Source organism: Crocuta crocuta, unplaced genomic scaffold (genome assembly GCF_008692635.1).
Source record: "Crocuta crocuta isolate KB4526 unplaced genomic scaffold, BGI_CrCroc_1.0 scaffold25, whole genome shotgun sequence".
Classification (NCBI taxonomy): domain Eukaryota; kingdom Metazoa; phylum Chordata; class Mammalia; order Carnivora; family Hyaenidae; genus Crocuta; species Crocuta crocuta.
Window position 1 is genome coordinate 19,561,640 of NW_027532015.1, and position 19,419 is coordinate 19,581,058.

Below are 19,419 nucleotides of genomic sequence, written 5' to 3' on the forward strand. Positions count from 1 at the left end.
GAGGTTGTCCTGCCCCATTGGTTCTTGAGATTAAAGTATGAATCTGAGAATACTCTGTAGAGTGGATGGGGCCGTTTATGATTCTTTTATTTTTTTTTTACTTTGGCCCATTGAGATACCTGTGCAAGCCAGTTTTTGAATCATGAGAAAAAGAAAAGGTTTATATAAAAACTTTCTTTAGAGGGACCAAAATTGTTCTCTTTTATTCCCCTTACTTTCTCAGGAGCTGAAAGGAGATACGAGATACATGACACTCTGTTTTATGGATGAAAGTAAATGAAGGAAGGATGAAGCCCTTGTACTGTTCCACAGCTTTCAAAAGGCCTCTGCTAAAACTTTTTATTTATTTTTTCTTTATTTATTTTTGAGAGGCAGAGACACAGAGCCTGAGCAGGGGAGGGGGCAGAGAGGGAGACAGAATCCAAAGCAGGCTCCAGGCTCCAGGCTCCGAGCTGTCAGCACAGAGCCCAGCGTGGGGATCGAACTCAGGAACCTTTGAGATCATGACCTGAGCCAAAGCCGGCCACTTAACCCACTGAGCCACCCAGGTGCCCCTCTGTTAAACCCTTTTAAACTGACACATCATTGTGCTGTCCTACGGCTGTTAGCTTTTCTGTGATTTTTGATGTAATGCACAGAAGGCTATTTAATATGTGAACTTGGTCCAGGGTTTCTCTGGTAAGTTACCACATTCTTCATATGTGGTTTTAGAGACATTTTCCTCAGAATTGCAGCCATTTCGAGATTTGCCATATTGTTGAACCAGGCCTGTTTCCTCTTTCCCTTACACATCCCTTTGAAGTAAGTGTCCTTTGTCATATGCGATGATGCCTTCTTCTTCCTCATGAAATCATTTCATGGCGTTTAAAGAGGGAACTGTATCTTCTGCCATTGTGAATATTTAAATAGAAGTTTTTTTCTGATTCTCATTTGTATAGTTTATTAAATGCTGCCTTCAACTGGAGAGACACTGAGACAGAAGACATAGTAAAGCGTCATAGTCAGAATCTTGGAGAAGACACGCATAATATCCATGGTTCATTTTAGAGAATATAATTAGTCACTCATGGGTTGAATTCTTTATTGTTTTGGTTATAAATGTTTTATAATTATACTAAATTTTCAGTTAGTATGTTTATAAATTATTTTCTCTTTTGGGAGGTCAATTAATATAATGGAAGAATGGGATGAGGAAATCAGGAAGTTTTGAAGGGTAACATGGGCCAAGATTTGGATTTAATTTGTCATCAGTAAAATTTGCAGTTAATTAAGTCAAATAATTCTAATACTAGAAATTAGCGTGTATTCTCTCAACCTGCTTATTGGCACAAACCTGTTGAATTTGCTACTTGTACGTTTGACTATGTCAGAGCAATTTTGGTTCCCTAGTCAGTCTTTTCTGTGGCATTTTTTGGTTTTTGTCTATTGCTGTTACTTAAGTAGTTTACTTTCTCATGCCTGTTTGTTTTATCTTGGTATGGTTTCTCATTCTTGCCTCTTTGCTTACTTTTCTACCCATTAGTCTAAATGGACATTTTGTAAATTTCTCTCTTTTTTTTTAATACTTTGGTTTTAATCTCTACACCCATCGTGGGGCTTGAACTCACAAACCTGAGACCAAGAGCTGCACTCTCTACTGACTGAGCCAGTCAGGCACCCTTGGGTAAATCTCTTTAAGTTAATACTTAAACCAACAATTCAATCATTTTGCTTTCTTGGAGGCGTCTACTAGGTATTTAGCATTGTACTGCATTTTAATATTCTCTGCCATTCTTGATAAACTTTTGAATTAGAGCCTTTGGCACCTCTAGGTGAAGGGTGTCATTTAATTTATTAGCAGCTGTTACTATATACATGTAATTATATTTGACTACAAGTACATTTTTACAGGGTGAATATGGTGGAGTCATATACATGATTCAGATTAAGGAAATTATTTAATACTGAGATAAGTGGTTGAGAAATTGTCTATTTAGAAATGCAGTGCATTTTATTTTATTTTATTTTATTTTATTTTTTTTAATATTTTTATTNGGACTGTTTGAGAGTCTAAAATACACAGGGGAGACTACAGATTTTACTTTGATCTTACTACCATATGGAGGAAAGCTTACGTAAAAATGACCCGTCAGTAACTTTCTGCCTTTAGAAGATATAACAGATGTAATACAAGTAAGTTCTGGCTGTTAGGCAATGGAGAAATACTTTCAGTAGAAATCTGTTGGTGCTGGGTACCTGGGGGGCTCGGTCAGTTAAGCGCCTGACTTGATTTCAGCTCAGGTCATGATCTCACCATTTTTAAGTTCAAGCCCCATGTCCAGCTCTGTGCTGACAGTGCGTAGCCTGCTTGGGATTCTCTCTCTCTCTCTCTCTCTCTCTCTCTCTGTGTCTCTCTCTGTGCCCCTCTCCTGCTTATGCTCTAGCTCTCTCTCTCTCAAAATAAGTAAGTAAACTTTAAAAAAAAAGTCTGTTGGGGCGCTCTGTGCTGACTGCCAGCTCAGAGCCTGGAGCCTGTTTCAGTCTGTGACTCCCTCTCTCTCTGACCCTCCCCTGCTCACGCTCGCTCTCTCTCCTAGAAATAAATAAAAAAAAATTAAAAAAAAAAAAGTTTGTTGATGTAGTTTCAGCAATTTATGAGCGCCTGCTGTAATAGTTGCTTATAAATGCTTTAAGACCAAGGCTTGGAAAGGTGGTGGTGAGAACAGGAGGTTCACGCCACGGGGAGGGTCAGAGGCTGCCCTCCCCAGTGGAAGGGGCAGGCCCTGCAGTCGCTGGTGCCTGCAGTCCACTTTTGCCTCTTGTTGACTTTGCCCTTCAGGACATCCCTTCTCTCCGCCTCTGGTCTGGAGCAGCTGATAGTGAAATCCTTACTCTCCTTAGTAGGCCTCTGAGCCTTTTGTTAAAGTAGTTGAAGAACTGGGGCGCCTGGGTGGCTCAGTCAGTTAAGCGTCCAACTTCGGCTCAGGTCATGATCTCGCGGTTTGTGGGTTCGAGCCCTGCGCCGGGCTCTGTGCTGACTGCCAGCTTGGAGCCTGGAGCCTGTTTCAGATTCTGTGTCTCCCTCTCTCTCTGACCTTCCTCTGCTCATGCTGTCTCTCTCTCTCTCAGAAATAAATAAAACATTAAAAAAAAATTTTTTTAAAGTAGTTGAGGAACTGCAAATAGTGGCTTTGAATAGGGACACCTGCGTGAGAGAGAGAGAGAGAGAGAGAGAGAGACTGTGAGCATACACATGTCTGTGGATGGCCACAGTCCACCTGTTATCCTCATTGGGTTTGGGGTGCTGCATGGAAAAAAACAAAACAAAACAAATCCTCCCCTGAGGATTTCCCTGTTGGATAAAGGGCTCAGAACAATCAAATCTTGGTTTAGACATTAGGCAGTGAGTGTGACACTGACAGCTGTGGGCCTAGTAAAGACCAACTCCTAGCAGTTTGGTAGCAGTTTAATGTCACTGGAATGTTTATGCAATTGCTTTGTAATTTGACAGGCATTTCAGTTTCCAAAGTAAATGTAGGAAATCTAAGTCATTCTTTGACATGTGAATCAGGATTCCATGGAGGGAAATGCACTGTTAATTTCTGGAATTAACTTGGCAATTTAAACATAGAGCTGTGATAGCTCTAATCCTTTCTGCATGTTTTTAAACTTTTGTTTCCATAGGATAAAACTGTAGAATGTGAATTTTGCTTTTGAAAGGACAATGATTAATGTACTCTTTGCCCAGATCATTCTTCAGAATCTGACTAGTGGAATTGACTAACAGTGCCTTTTCATAAATGCTCAAGAGGGGAGAAGGGTTGAATGATAAATTCATATTTTTGCAAAATAACACTCAATTGTTAAGCTTTTCAGTCTAAGCAAATAGAGAAGCCCTCACATTCCCCTGATGCTTTCCCGAAGTATCGCCCCCCAAAGGGGAAAGCATCAGGGGATGCCTTTCCCCAAAGGGGAAATTAAGTCATAAGCAGATGGTCTTGTATTTCCTTACCAGAATTTTGGAAAGGAGAGAGAGGTACTAAGGAGGAGAATACCCATGTAAACACGGAATGTTTAAGATTTTCTTTTTCCCTTTGGTAGGTATTCTCTCTCCAGTGTTCTCACTAATGAGTTATAGGGATGGGAAGGAAAGGATGAACTGATCAAACCGTGAGAGAGAATCTTGCTACCTGAAGAGAAGCTTCTTTTCACTTTGTAGCACTCCAGCTGAGTTGAGCATCCTTTATGGGGTACCCAGAGTAACTTGGCCATTCACAAATGCAACAAGACTTTCATAGGACATGTGGAGAATTGGGAACACAAGGAATAAAGATATGACAAATTCAGGTTATTTTGGGGTGAGAAACATTGCTTCAAATAATTATTATTTATAAAATTTCAGTCACTTAAGTATGTTTGGAGAATAATGAAAAGAAAAAATATGTGTGAATATGTATTTACCACTAGGAGGTGATGTACTTTGGATAATGTTCCATGAAACTGGCATAATTTACTATATGATTTAGATAATCTGGTATATGATTTAGATACCACATAACCTTTTCTTCTGAAAACCTTCTGTTTGAAGGCTGTGTTGGTACACATATACTTTAGTATAGTGTTTTAGTGTTCAAAGAACTGTGTCAAATTTAAGAATTTCATCATATGTTTATAGTTAACATTTTCCCTTTTAAAATAATAAATCCATTAGAGTCAACTTTTTGTATAGTCTACTATGTACTGAGCATCAGATAATGGGATATTTTCATTTCATTGCTTTATTTTCTAGAGAGCAGAATTGTCACACTGATGACCCAGTCTGTTAGTGACAAGTAGCACGTGACCGCGTAGCCTCAGAAGGGGAAATGAGTTTTCTATACAGAATGGAAAACCACTTTGCCCGTGTTGCAAAGGACTTGTTTATCTTCTACTTTTCTAAGGGGCCTAATAATTATTTTTCCCTCTGTGAAAATAGTCTTCTAAAACAGATACTAATTCTTAGAAGATGTCAGTAATTCTGATATTCTAGAGTAGTTGGTAATGTGAGTTGTGATTTGCTATCATCTCTTTGTTCAAAGCAGTAATGAAAGACAAATCTTTGCAAATTATAACTGCTTACTTTTAAACTCTGATATCTAATTTTTAAAACCATATTGGCTTACTGGCTCTGTTATCCGTTACCATTTTTCGGTCAGATCTTTTGAAATTATTTTTGCAGTCACCAAATAAGTGTACTACATTGGGGATGTTTGAATTTTGCTTAGGCACTTTTGATAGAAGTCATGGTACAGAATTTTCACTTTGCTTTCCTTGGAAATATTTTAAGTCCTGACAGTTTAGGATGAATGATTTAAAACTGGATATCAGCAGAAACTTGGATTGACCTTTGAATATTGCAAGACTCTTGGAAACATGAATAAATACTTTCTAGAGAATTTTTTTAAAGTTTGTTTATTTTTGAGAGAGAGAGAGAGAATACATGTGCATGTGAGCAAGGGAGGGGCTGAGAGAGAGAATATCCTAAGCCGACTCCATACTGTCAGCGCAGAGCCTGACGTGGGGCTGGGTCCCACAAACTGCGAGATCATGACCTGAACCTAAATTAAGAGTTGCCCAACCAACTGCGCCACCCAGGTGCCCTAAGAATTCTTTTTTAATTTTGTGGGGGAAATCAAACTCCTGTTCATCATTAAATCCCTAATTTCTAGTTTAGGAACTCAGTACATTTTTGAAGAATGGGGGAAGGAGCTTATTAATAAGCCGAAGTTTTCCCAGTTGGGGGATTATCTTAAGGCAGTGGTGGCTTTAAACACGTATTTACCCAGGAAATGAAATGCACACAGCTTTGTAAACTATTGTAATGAAAAGTCATCATAGTTTTTTTTTTTTTCCACGTGTTTTCCTGGTGTGAAGCAGAAAAGTTGATCACTACAGGGTATGAAACCTGAATAATGATAAAAGGACCCCAGAGGTTAGCCATTTATTTAAAAAAGACGAACAAAGTGCTCTCCTTTAGTGAAGTGTTATCTTGTGATAAACAATGGGACCAGAACTTAAATCACGTGAGCATTTCATTTTTGCTGATGTAATGTCATTATGAGCTCTTCGGAGCGATGCCAGTCCTGATGCTGTGACGCTTGGCTCGTGGAGCCACCATTAATCATTGGCTGTGCTCGCCACTGGCCCTGTATCTTTTTGGCAAACATTTGTGTCTCTGCAGGATTGTGAGGTAATGGGTAATAATTGTTTGACTTGCTAGGCTACCGCCTGCCGAGACCCACTCTGCTGTGTTCCAGGGGAGCTCCAGCAGTTCCTCTGGGGCCTGGAAACACTCTTTCCCTGTGGAAAGGAAGTGTATTTGCTTTATTTATTGTCAGCTTTTGCTGTAGTAAAATATATACTTGGATGGGAGTCTCGATTATAGGCCTTGCTGTTTTGATTAAGTGCGTTTCAGATTTAAAGGAATCAATTACATCTAATGGTGCTGGCTTGCAGAAAGAAGAGAAAACAGTTTCAAACCCAATGCTGTTTATAGGCAGGAAGTTTAACTTTTTACTATTTAGTTTTCATCAGGTCCCTTTCATTTATTAGGAAAATAAGTATCTTTCCTGTGTATATTGTCTAGCCCCATACCCAGTATGTTCTTGGAATGAGGGATGTAAAAGTGGTAAGAATTCTTGTATTTGAGCTTTTATTGTGTTAGACAATGAGGTAAGTAGGTAAAACAATGACCTGAGTAATTTTTTTTTTAATTTATTTATTTCTAGGAGAGATAGAGAGAGAACATGAGCAGGGGAGGGTCAGAGAGAGAGGGAGTCACAGACTGAAACAGGCTCCAGGCTCTGAGCTGGCAGTCAGCACAGAGCCCGACGTGGGGCTCGAACCCACGAACCGCGAGATCATGACCTAAGCGAAAGTCGGACGCTTAACCGACTAAGCCACCCAGGCGCCCCTGACCTGAGTAATTTTAAGACCAGTGATGTGTATTATTGAGGTGCCTGGAAGAATTTATAGTTAGGGAAGAAGTTTGGAAGAACTGATGAATTAGATTGGAAAAGAGGATGAGGACAGAAAAATGGAGGTGATAACAGGCATCACTGCCAAGAGTTGACTGGAGAGGGGCCAGACTGGCTAAAGGACCAGGCAGAGGGCCTTCCAGACAGACTGGAGGAGTTAAAATCCCATTTGACACTTGATCTTAGCCCAAAGGCCGAGAAGCGATTAAAATCCCATTTGAAAGACAGATGACAGGGAGCCATTGTAGCTGGTAAATGATGGCAAGATGAAAATAACATTTAAAAAGGTGGATAGGATTTGGCAGAGATGTGCAGGCCTCAATTGGCGTTGTACCCCAGGAAAGACCAGTTAGTGACACACATTGGCTTCCCTCACGGTAGGACATTTATGTTGTTTAATTCACTTGAACCCAGAGTTTGAACCTCTCTGCCTTACAGACACAGATTCCATTTGTTAAGTCAGCATCCTGTTACTAATGAGGATTGTGGGAGCTGAATATTGCCCTTCCTCCTCCCCCACCGAGCAAGAAAACCAAAAATCAAACCCAGCTGTCATAGACAAATAAATAATGAACCTTTAAAAGTCATGGGTGGGGATGCCTGGTTGGCTCAGTCGGTTAAGCATCTGACTTCAGCCCAGGTTATGATCTCAGTCGTTGAGTTTGAGCCCCGCGTTGGGCTCTGTGCTGACAGCTCAGAGCCTGGAGCCTGCTTTGGATTCTGTGTCTCCCTCTCTCTGCCCCTCCCTGCTCATGCTCTGTCTATCAAAAACAAATGTTAAAAAAAAAAAAAAAAGAAAGACATCAGTGAGTCTAAATGGGTTGAATGCAGTTTGTTAACTTATAGTGGGAAATTGAATGGGTGAGAGGAATATTCACGTCATCCTGTCAAGACTTGCTTGTTGGCCACATGGCTTATTGTCAGGAAGTGAGTTGTGAGGGTGGATTCGGGATCGAAGGTTGGTTATGATGCTTAAGAGAAGGTTTAAGAGTAGCTGTTTGCTATTTTCTCAATCTGTTATCTGCCCGTTCCTGGGCTCGGTACTTGGTCGTGTTCATACAGTGTCAGCACAGTGGGTCCAGTCCCTGCCCTCATGCATCCTCACAGTAAGGCTATTCTCGCTACAAGCAACCAATACGTGAGTCAGTCTGACCACCTACTCTCTCCCTCTGAATGTGTCCTCATTACTGGCCACTCTCAAAATTGACAAACTTTTCTTAAGTCATTTTACTAATTTCAGTTGTCGTGTCTCGAGTCTCAGTGACCCAGGGGCTTTTTTGGTATCTTTTAGGTGATTTTGCACAGCATTGCTTTGATTCACCTTGTGATGATTTTTTTTTAATTTTTTTTTTTTAATGTTTTATTTATTTCTAGGAGAGAGAGAGAGACAGTGTGAGCAGGGGAGGGTCATAGAGAGAGGGAGTGACAGACTCTGAAACAGGCTCCAGGCTCTGAGCTGGCAGTCAGCACAGAGCCCGACGCGGGGCCCAAACCCACGAACCGCGAGATCATGACCTAAGCGAAAGTCGGACGCTTAACCGACTAAGCCACCCAGGCGCCCCCACTTTGTGATGATTTTTCAATACTAGTAGAGGATAATCTTATATTTAGGTTTCCTTTTGCCCCTGTGAACTGCCTATAGTTTGAAATAGACCAAGAGTGCTAGCTGGGAGGTAAACCAGGAGGCGGCTCAGGGGGTCAGCTTGTACTTGCAGTGACATTCTGGTTCTCAGCTCGCCTTGCTGCTTGTACGGTATTTCTTTCTTTCTAGTTTTATTTATTTATTTTGAGAAAGACAGAGCATGAGCAAGGGAGGAGCATAGAGAGGGAGAGAGAGAATTCCAAGCAGGCTCCACACTGTACTGACAGTGTGGGGTGGTGTGTGGGGCTCGAACTCACAAACTGTGAGATAATGACCTGAGCTGAAATTGAGAGTCAGATGCCTAACCAATTGAGCCACCCAGGCGCCCTGCTTGTACAGTATTTCTATACTTTAAGGGATTGCTGTGGAAATAAAGACAAAGGGATGAATCTACCAACCTTTGCAAAGAACAGGTGATAGATTCTAGTTAAGACAAATGTGGGTGAAGAAGTAGAAGGAGTTAGAGGCAACTCGGAAGCAAAAGCCCAAGGGGAAGTTGGTTTTGTGGAAGATGATCGATCCAAGTGGAGATGAATACAGGCCAGTGATTTGACACTGTGACTTTGGTGATTGATTAAGGCCAGAAATATACATTTGGATGGTCTATATTAAGATTAATGGCTGTCTGAAATTGAACAGTTCTGTTTAAAAAGTATAATAATTCATGCTTTAGTTACTTAGGATATTGGTTTAATGATTAATTCTAGAATAGCTAACATTGTGTTACCCTAAGTACTTTTGTCTGCATGATCTCCTTTAATCTTCAGAACAAGTTATGAATTGGATACCCCTATCCTTAGCATATGGGAGAGGAAGCAGGCTGAGAGAAGCACCCAAGATCACATACTTAACAAGGGCAGAGTTAGGACTGAGCTTACACTTCTAACTACTACGATGGCATTGCCTCTCAAATAGATAATTTATAGAAAAGCAATAAAAAAGCTGGCTTGGGCTGCCTGGGTGGCTCAGTTGGTTAAGCATTGACTCCTGATTTCAAAAGAAATCGAGCCCCACATTGGGCTCTGTCCTGACAGCACAGCACCTGCTTGGGATTCTCTCTCTCCCTCTCCCTGTCTGCTCCCTTCCCTGACTCACACTCTCTCTATCTCTCTCAAAATAAAATAAACGTGTAAAAACAAAAAAAAAAGCATATGGCTTAAAGAAAAAAACAACTCGAAGTAAGCTGAGTAGAACGAGTCCTCCAGCAGGGAAGAAAATGGGCTGGACTGTTTTGGAATGATACCTTAGAGAAGGAGAAGTAGAGGGGAAGTGGACTAGGAGTCAGAAGAAGGATGGCTTTGAATCCAAACAAAGGTGTGTTAAGGAAGAGGTTTGTTATGGTTAAACATCAGCCAAGAATAGAAGTAGAAGATAGGAACTGAAAGTCCTACAGGCCGGCTTTTCTCTCTTCCTCAGGTTTCACCTTAAATACCCCTTCCTCAGAGAGGCCCTGAGATTCGTTGTGATGGGACACTATATAGAGCCAGGAGTATCCAGTGATTAGTGTAACTTCCGGTGCTTAGTAGGCCCTTGACATCTGCTAAATAAAAGAAAGATGGCTGGAGTCCTTCGGGGTATAAATAAGACACGGTGGTCCCTGCCCTCAGAGACTGCTCATTCTCATTGGGGAACTTGACTGTTCAGAGAGAATTTGTTCTGTGCTAGTGAGTAGCTCTCAGAGTTGCCATGAGTGCTTTGGCTCATGGTCCTACTTATTCACCATCTGTCACATACCATTCTGTGACAGAAATGGGAACCTCTTGAGCAGGGGACGTTTAGTAGTGCCTTAGCCTCTTCCTTGGCTTGGATGTGAGACTTTTTTAACACACACCCCTCCTTCCTGGCTGCTCTGCTCTCTCATTTCCCAGTAATCTCAACCATAAACCCTACACTTCAGTGATACCAAATCACAGATTACTCATTTTCCTCATGACGCCATATTGTTTTATGGCTTGGGCTCCTGTATCTATTTTTCCCTGTGCCTGTTTTTCCTTTTCCTCACTTTTCAAACTTCTTCGACATTCCAAATTGGATTGGAAAAGTGGGCTTCCTAGTGAATTTTCCTGGCACTTCTTTCCCCACTGCAGCAGTAGATCTCCCCTTCCTCAGGGATTCTGCCTATGCTGTAGACCTCCTGGATTGCTTTATAATTACGTGTTTGCATCTCTAATAGTGACTGGGAGTGCTTTGAGAACGAGGGCCATGCTCCTTTTTCCTCAGTTTAACCCAATGCCTGAGTCATAGGGAGGGTTCAATAAGTAGATCCCAAATGAGTTAAATAATAATGGCTGACTGCCACTTATAGACTGGCAGCTTGCTCCAATATTTGTTTTTATAAAGGTTTATTTATTTGATATGAAAAGGAAGTTAAATACTCCTGTAGACATAGAGTTCTTTTCAGGAAAGGGAAGTTTGTATTTGTAACCACTGAAAACTCTGGCTCACTAGAGATTAGATGGAACTAATTTTAGAGGGAAAAATGAAAGACGACAGGAAAAGAAATACATAGTAAAGTTGTTTACATCCTTCAAATGATTTTTGGGTCATTGTGATTGTGTAAACTTTTAGGGCAGTAGTAGGTAAAATTATATAACTTTCAGGTGTTTAATTTACTAAGTAATTACATATAGGTATTAAAATAGCAATATATCATTTATTAATGTGGAAGGATTACTTTTGTCACTCTTTCATTTTAGGAAACTGCATAACAATTTTTATATATAACATACTTTTCTAGGATGTAATGTTTTCATCCTCTTCTAACTTGTGTGAGATTAAGCATTTTTCAGCTCATTTATTCAGCAAATATGTGTCCTTGCCAAACAATGTTTGTAGGTATTGGGAGTAGAATGATTTACAAAATAGACAATAATTCCTGTTTTCATGGAAATCATGTTCCAGAGTCAAGTCTGATATGATGCCACAAGAATTTTATCCACAGCCATGTTTGACTGCTTAATATCTGTGATATCCACAGGTTAGTCTTACAATATCCAGTTTTTAACAGATTTTTAGAAGGCTTAGATATGATACTATTTATAACTGGAAGGAAATACCCCCTAGGAACAAGGGCTCATAAGAGTGACTACACTATTCTTATAATGGCAGCTCATACAGATTGCTCACCATGTACAGGTACTGTAATATAACAAGAAAGTTTCAATTTATTTAAACCACACACTCAATTTATGAGATCTTTACTGTCAGTGATTTTTATTTTGAAGATGAGGAAACTGAGGAAAGGAAATTAAATCACTTGTACAGCAGCTAACTGGTTGAGCCAGGCTTTGGATGCAAGTATGTTAGCAATTTATTAAGATAAGTAAAGCAATTGAGATTGTTCCCTTTGATGAGAGACCATGAAGATTTGAATAGAAAGCAGATTGAGACAGTAAAAAGCATGGGGCATTTATTAGGATGACTCCTGGAGCCATGATGCCTGGGTTTGTCACTTAGCAGTTGTCTGCCTTACTTTCATCTTCCATGGTATAAGAATAATACCGCCTATTTCATAGGGTTTTGTAAGGATTAAATTAGTATATGCAAGAACTCTTAGAATAATGCCTGGTGCGTGGGAAGTATTCAGAAGTATTGGCTGATGCTCTCACTATTTTTGTTAACCATTACTTTTTTCTTTTTAGAGAGGATTCCCTCTTTCTTGAGGTTTTGCTTGTTTTTTTTTTCTTTTCTTTTTTAGAAAAAAAATGTTGCCGTGTATTGGGTGTATACCTTCCTTACTTTCCTAATTAAGTTTACTGTTTGGTATCAGTTTGTTGTTTATGGCCAGGGTGTCGCTCAAGAGGACATTGGAATGCGGTTCTTTGGTCTAGGTAGGACTTTAAAATATTTTTCAGTAATTCTTGTTCGCTGTAGTTTCTTTTTCTTTTTTTACTGTTTGTGTATTTTTGAGAGAGAGAGAGAGACAGAGTGTGAGCAGGGGAGGGGCAGAGAGAGAGGGAGACACAGAATTTGCAGCAGGCTCCAGGCTCCGAGCTGTGAGCACAGAGCCCAGTGTGGGGCGCGAACTCATGGACTGTGAGATCATGACCTGAGCCAAAGTTGGATGCTTAACCGACTGAGCCACCCAGGCGCCCCGCTTGCCATAGTTTCTAACAGATAGTCAGAACCACCAGCATACAACATAGGAAGTCCTCTAATCTTGAGATGATGCTTGCTAAAATGGTACTCTTCTGGGTGAGTTGCGTGGCAGGACCCCAGCGCTCACTAAACCACATGAAGTGATGAGAAATGGAACAAGAGTGAGCTCAAGAACTGTTCCCAGAGCATGAGCAGCACAGTGAGTGAAGAGCAGGGGGTTGTGGGAAGTCCAATCAGTAAACTGAAGAACTTCGATTATAATCATCAGTGATGGGCTATCTGACTTAGAGCCTGAATTGTTGATTGGCATCTCTCACCAAATATACTGTAGATATTTAGCATAGGAAACCAATTCATCGGTCTTTTTACTGTCATTTCACTCAATTGTGGTTAACTCTGGTGTTAGTAGCATCTTGGAATGTGGGTAAGTAATAGAAAGGGAGAGGAAACCACTTTGGGTCAAGGAGAATATAGAAGCTAGAATTACAGATTATTTTAGAACACAGTAACAAGGAGAACACTGCATAGCAGAACTTGAGGGAGGCTGCAGGAGCTGTAATCAGACATTCATAACTTTATTTTTTTAAACTGAACGCTTCCCTCAGTGCGGGGCTCAAACTCACGACCCTGAGATGAATAGCACCATACTCTACTGACGGAGCCAGCCAGGTGCCCCGACAGTCATAGTTTTAAATTACTGTCATATTAAAGTTAAAAAATGGAAATGAACATTGTATTTAAGATAATAGCAAGAGAACCAAGAATAAACCCCAGTAAATAAGGAAGAGGGAGTCAATGACGTGAACAAAAATTGGAAGAGAAAAAAATATAAATGATATCTAAGAGCTAATTCTGAGTTGTGGGGAGAAGGGATGGGGAAGTCACTCAGTACAGGAAAACTCTTTAGCTATTTTAGCTGCTGAAAAAAGAATGAGAGAAAAATTTTATAGTCTTAGACTAGAAGACATTGTAAAGATATACTTCTGGTAATAATCTAGAAACTAATCAACAAAATAGAAACGTTCCCAGGAAAATAGAAATGTTTTCCTTCAGAAGATATAGAAAATCTTTGCAAGTTAATGATCATAAAAAAGATTAAAAACTATGAGTTACTTGGCCTCAGCTATAGGAAAGTGTTTCCATACTACCATAGAACAAGAATTTTCTTACTTTTTCAGAATTTAGAACTGTACTAAAGCATTCTTTTTACAAGTTGAAGGTCGGGCACCTGGGTGGCTCAGTCAGTTGAGTGTCTGACTTCAGCTCTGGTCATGAGCTCATGGTTCGTCGGTTCAAACCCTGTGTTGGGATCTGTGCTGATAGTGTGGAGCCTGCTTCACATTCTCTCTCTCCCTTTCTCTCTTCCCCTCCCCATCCCTCTATCTCTCAAAAATAAGTGAACATTTGAAAAAAAAAGTTGAAGACCAACATAACCCTGATAATAAATACTGATCAGAATAGTGGGGAAAAAAAGCAAAGAAAGTTACAGGCTAATGTCACTCATAAATATATGGTCGGAGCCAGTAGCCCTCTCTCCCCCACCCCTGGGCCCCCAAAGTCTAATATAACCAAATGGATTTCAAGAATGTTGAAATAGGGGCTCCTAGGTGGCTTTGTCAGTTGGACATCTGGCTCTTGAGCTCAGCTTAGGTCATGATCTCACGGTTTGTGGGTTTGAGCCATGTCCAGCTCCATGCTGACAGTACAGAGCCTGCTTGGTATTCTCTCTCTCTCTCTCTCTCTCTCTCTCTCTGTCTCCCCCTCCCCTGCTTGCACATGGTCGTGCTCTTTCAACATAAATAAATACGCTTTATAAAAAGAATGTAGAATGTATAAATAATAATCCATTTCAGATTCCTTTAATAGATTTTATCTAAAATTCATATGGAATTGAACATGTGTTCAAGAATAACCAAAATAATTTTGAAGAAGAACACGTTGGGAAGACTTGCCCTACCACACATATCAAAGTTATTAAAACTGCTGTGGCAAGGATAATTAAGCCAGTGATCCTGATATAAACCAATATAAGCCTAGAAACTCGATATAAACCAAAATAAGGAAACTTGTGGCCTAGAAGTGTGGTCTAAATCAGAAGGGAAAGGTGAGCTGTTAAAGAGCTGGTTGGTACATCCACTGATTGTCCATATGGGGGAAAAGATGAAATTCCTTTCCTGCTTCATACCGTACAAAAAAATTCATTATTGCTGCAGCATAAAGGCATAAAGCCAGACTTTAAAATTTTTAGGTGAAAATATGAGCATTGTTGGGAAATAGGAAACACAGAAAATGCAAATTATAAAGAAAAAGATTGAGAAATTTTGAAAAGAAAAGTTTAAATAAACTTGCATACAAGAAAATATACTACATTGGAAAGACAAGGCTCAGAATGGTGGAATAAGGTAATACATGTTTGAAAGACATTGTTAGTTGCCTTCATTTCTTTACTAACACAACCTTAATTTTGTGCCCATTTAAATAAAAGGGTGTTTCCTTTGATGTCCTTCAGAGGTAATCAGTGGTGGGCAATGAGAGGTAAGCTAAGAATTTCTGGAAAAGCTTTGCTCTCTGAATATGGTGTCTGGTCTTTGTTTTTCCTCTTTCCCCTCTTGCCTGGAATGTGGGTATCAAGTTTAGAGGTGCAGCAGCTTTGTTGCAACCAAGAAGTTGAAGCTACATGTTCAAGATGGTAGGGCAGGAAGTTCCTAGCTCTATCAGCTACGGATCACCTACTTCCATACTTAGAATTGAGAAAAATGACGTTGGTTTATTCTAGCCATTGTACGTGGGTTTTCAGGTAGGATTACTGGCAATAGCCTGTATCCTCCAAGGATTAAAATCTAGGTTATATGAACAACTCCTATAAATGATTAAGAAAGGCAACCTAATAGAAAAATTGAGGATAATTGTAGGCAGTTTACAGAGCTGGAAACCCAAATGGCCAGTAAGCATATGAATGTCATCAGTAGTTAGGAAATACAATCTGTAACCATCAGAATGTGAATCTAAAAGTAACAAGTATTGAGGAAGACATAGAGAAGTTATTTTTATTCACTTTTGGTAAGAGTATAAATTGGTGCAGTTATCTTAGAGAACCTTTTGGCAGTATCGACCATACCTCACTAGTCAGCATTCCACGAGATATGTGCTCTAGAGACCCCTGCACCTTTCTAGGGAGCCATAGAAGCCGCGGTAATTGAGATAGTTTAATATCAAAATAGTGGAAACACTTTCTTCTTCAATTGGGAAAAAGAAAGTTTATTTTATGATGGAGTGCTGTACAAGAGTTAAAAAAAATGACCTACATATATGAACTATATAGAGATACATATAGGAGCCTAGATAAATCTGAAAAAAACTTCATCTTGAACTAGAAATGCAGAAGACTATGAGTGTAGGGATAATATTTATATAGAACACGAAAGCAGTATTGTAGCTGTACAAAACAACATCATCACCTACAGCCACTGAGAGAGATGTGCATCTTGCCAAATATTTCTACTCATCAGTGAATTTTCTGGAAGCCTAAAAATTGATTTTTAAAATCCAGCCAGTGATTTTTAAAATCCAGCCAGTGTTAGTTCATTGCCTGTTTTATTTCAGACAGAGTCTTATTTACTTGGGATATTAAAATCAGAGCTACTTCTTGAGCAGTGGTATAGTGTTAAGTTTTTAAAGCACTTTGTAAAACATATTCATGTATATTTTCATTTAATTATTCTAATTACTTTCTGAGATAATAGGCATGCCGGATTTTTATTCTTATTTAAATTAAGTGGCAGTAATTTGACTTTCTGATTTCTAGTTTTTTAAATAGTTTTATAGTTTTTTCCCAACAATTTAATATGTAGATACACTTGATTTATATAGTGATATACAATACAGTTGTAGTGGCTGTCTAATATGAGTGATCTGGTGGTAAGTCTTTTTTGTTTGTTTTTTGAGTGGCTTACTTAGTCGTTTATTTCCTTTTTTGATTTTTAGGGATGGAGTGGATGGGAGTGAATGCAGTTCTTTTTTTTTTTTTTTTAATGTTTTTTTTTTTTTTAGGGGAGGNCCAGGTGCCCCTGCAGTTCTTAAACCTTAGTATGCACAAGAATCATCCAATGAATTTACAACAAACATAAACATTCTCTGACTACCCCCTCCCACCTTATAATTTTGCCCTTTCTCTTTGTCTCCATTACTAGATTGGTTTATTAAGGTCTGTGAGCTTTTCTTGTTAATTTTGGTATTCTTCAGAGTGAACAAGCAGTCATGGTGGTGGTGGGGATGGGGTGTGGGTGTATGAAGAACTTTCTGGAAGTGACTATCTGAACAAAATTAGTACTACATTGTGGAAAGAAAAGACTACAAAGGATTTTAATACTCCAAAGTTAGATGTATGCTGAAATTGGGTTTCTGTTAAACTGTTAATAAGCAGTATTTTCAAACATGCTTTAAATTAGCAAGATCATTTAAAGGCATGTCTAAAATTCCAGGGAAGGAGAAGAATCTTACTGGAAGAGATGTAACAGAAAATAAGAGTAAGTACAAAAGAATCACATTATTTCACACAAGTATGCAAGTCAGCTTGGAAGTTAACAGTTTTCTTCTTAGAGAAGTTGTTCTCCTGCACAGGCTACTGCGAATTGTTCAGCCCATTGGCAGCAGCTCAGAAAACTGTCCTTTTCACCCTTTCCAGCACATGGATATAGACGATTCATAGCTGGAAACCATCTTTATGAAACTACTGGCTTTATTGAAGCCAAATGTGTGAAGGTTTTTATTTAGACACATGAAGGGCCTTCTTCAAAGTAAACCACACAGAAATGCTTCAAAACCAAAAACTCACAAACAAAACACCCTTAACACATTTATTGTGTGTAAATACAGATGCAAACATAACCTATTTGATAACAAATACATCTGTGTCTTGTGTGCTTTCTCCCTCTTGCTGTCAACTGTGTGCTTTTTAATAATAATAATAACTTCACAATAGATACTGTGTGACTAAGAGGAAGATAAGATGAGAACTGACAGAAATCAGTGCCTGATTCTACATTTCCCATCTCTTTTGCCATTTAGAAAAGTCCAATTATATTTTAAGGTGGGTTTTCTACTGTGTGAGAAATTTCAAAATGTAACAAACAGTAGTCAAGAGATTCCTTAGTTGCCTATTTAGCTCAAATCTGAAGGAAATTTTCCCAGACTAATTTTTTTCCTAAGATGGGCCAGAAAACTCATGTGTTTGAACTTGAATGCTTTGACTTCTCATGCCAGACCTCTGGATAACCTTGGGGCAGCTGTTCTTTTGTTGCTGTTTACTTACTCGAAAGTAAGTCGTGTGAAGATGTGGACAGTTAACTCAGGAAAGGTTTTTCTTTTTTTTGTTCTTCTGGTGATTGTTTTCCAGGCTGTTTCATGCTGGTGTTAAGCAGCACATAACACTACTTGTATATCCACACAGTGAGTCTCATGCAAGGAGGCCTTTTCTTCCTACTCCTTCTAAAGACACTTTCTCATAAATACCAACAATTATGTGTACTTTGAAGATGCTGATATGCTGATAAACAATAATGTGAAATCTCTTTGATATCCTGTTTTGCTTACAGAGATGAAAGATGGTTTGGTATATTATAAGTTAATGCAAGCAAGCAGTGAGTGAAAGCATGTTTGCAATTACGACTTGCTCCATGTGCAGTTAATCTATTTAAATTGGGAAGATTACCTAAAATAACAAGGTGTGCTTTTTGTACTTAGATACAGGCAAGCCAGGTCTCCTTGACCTACTAGACATGTAAGAATTTTCCTTTCAATTTTTAATTTGGATTCCTTGGTTTGCCTTCTAGATTTTTTTCCCCACTGTAGTCTATAGGATTTATTTTGCTAGAATAATCCATTGTATCTTTTTTTTTTATTTATTTCTAGGAGAGAGAGAGAGAGAGAGCGAGACAGCGTGAGCAGGGGAGGGTCAGAGAGAGAGGGAGTCACAGACTGAAACAGGCTCCAGGCTCTGAGCTGGCAGTCAGCACAGAGCCCGACGTGGGGCTCGAACCCACGATCCGCGAGATCATGACCTAAGCGAAAGTCGGACGCTTAACCGACTAAGCCACCCAGGCGCCCCGTATCTTTGAAAAGGAGTTCTGAACTTGAACGTATTTTATTTTTTTAACGTTTATTTTTGGGAGAGGGAGAGCGCGTGCACACACACATGCAAGAGTGTGAGCCAGTGGTGGAGGGGCAGAGAGAGGGGGAGACACAGAATCTGAAAAGGCTCTAGGCTCTGAGCTATCAGCACAGAGCTGGACACGGGGCTTGAACTTATGAACCATGAGATCATGACCTGAGTCAAAGTCGAATGCTTAACCGACTGAGCCACCCAGGCGCCCCTGCACTTGAATGTATTTTAAATTAGTGTTAATGTTGGACTCTAAAAAATATTCTCTTGATTATCTTTTGTTAAATCAAAGTAGTGGGTGTGTTTAATTGAATCCAATTTCCTTTGCTTATCATTTTTGTCTCTGGTTTTTTTGGACAGTTTCTGATATTGTCCCTTTTTGGAGAGGTTGCCTTTGTGTCATATTGGAACTTGTTCGAGGTTCCGATCAGTTTTGGAGACAGTAAACGTTACCTGGAAAACCCTGGGCTGATTGTCCTTTTCAGTCTGTGAATTATGAGCTTGGTTCATTAGACTGAATTTTG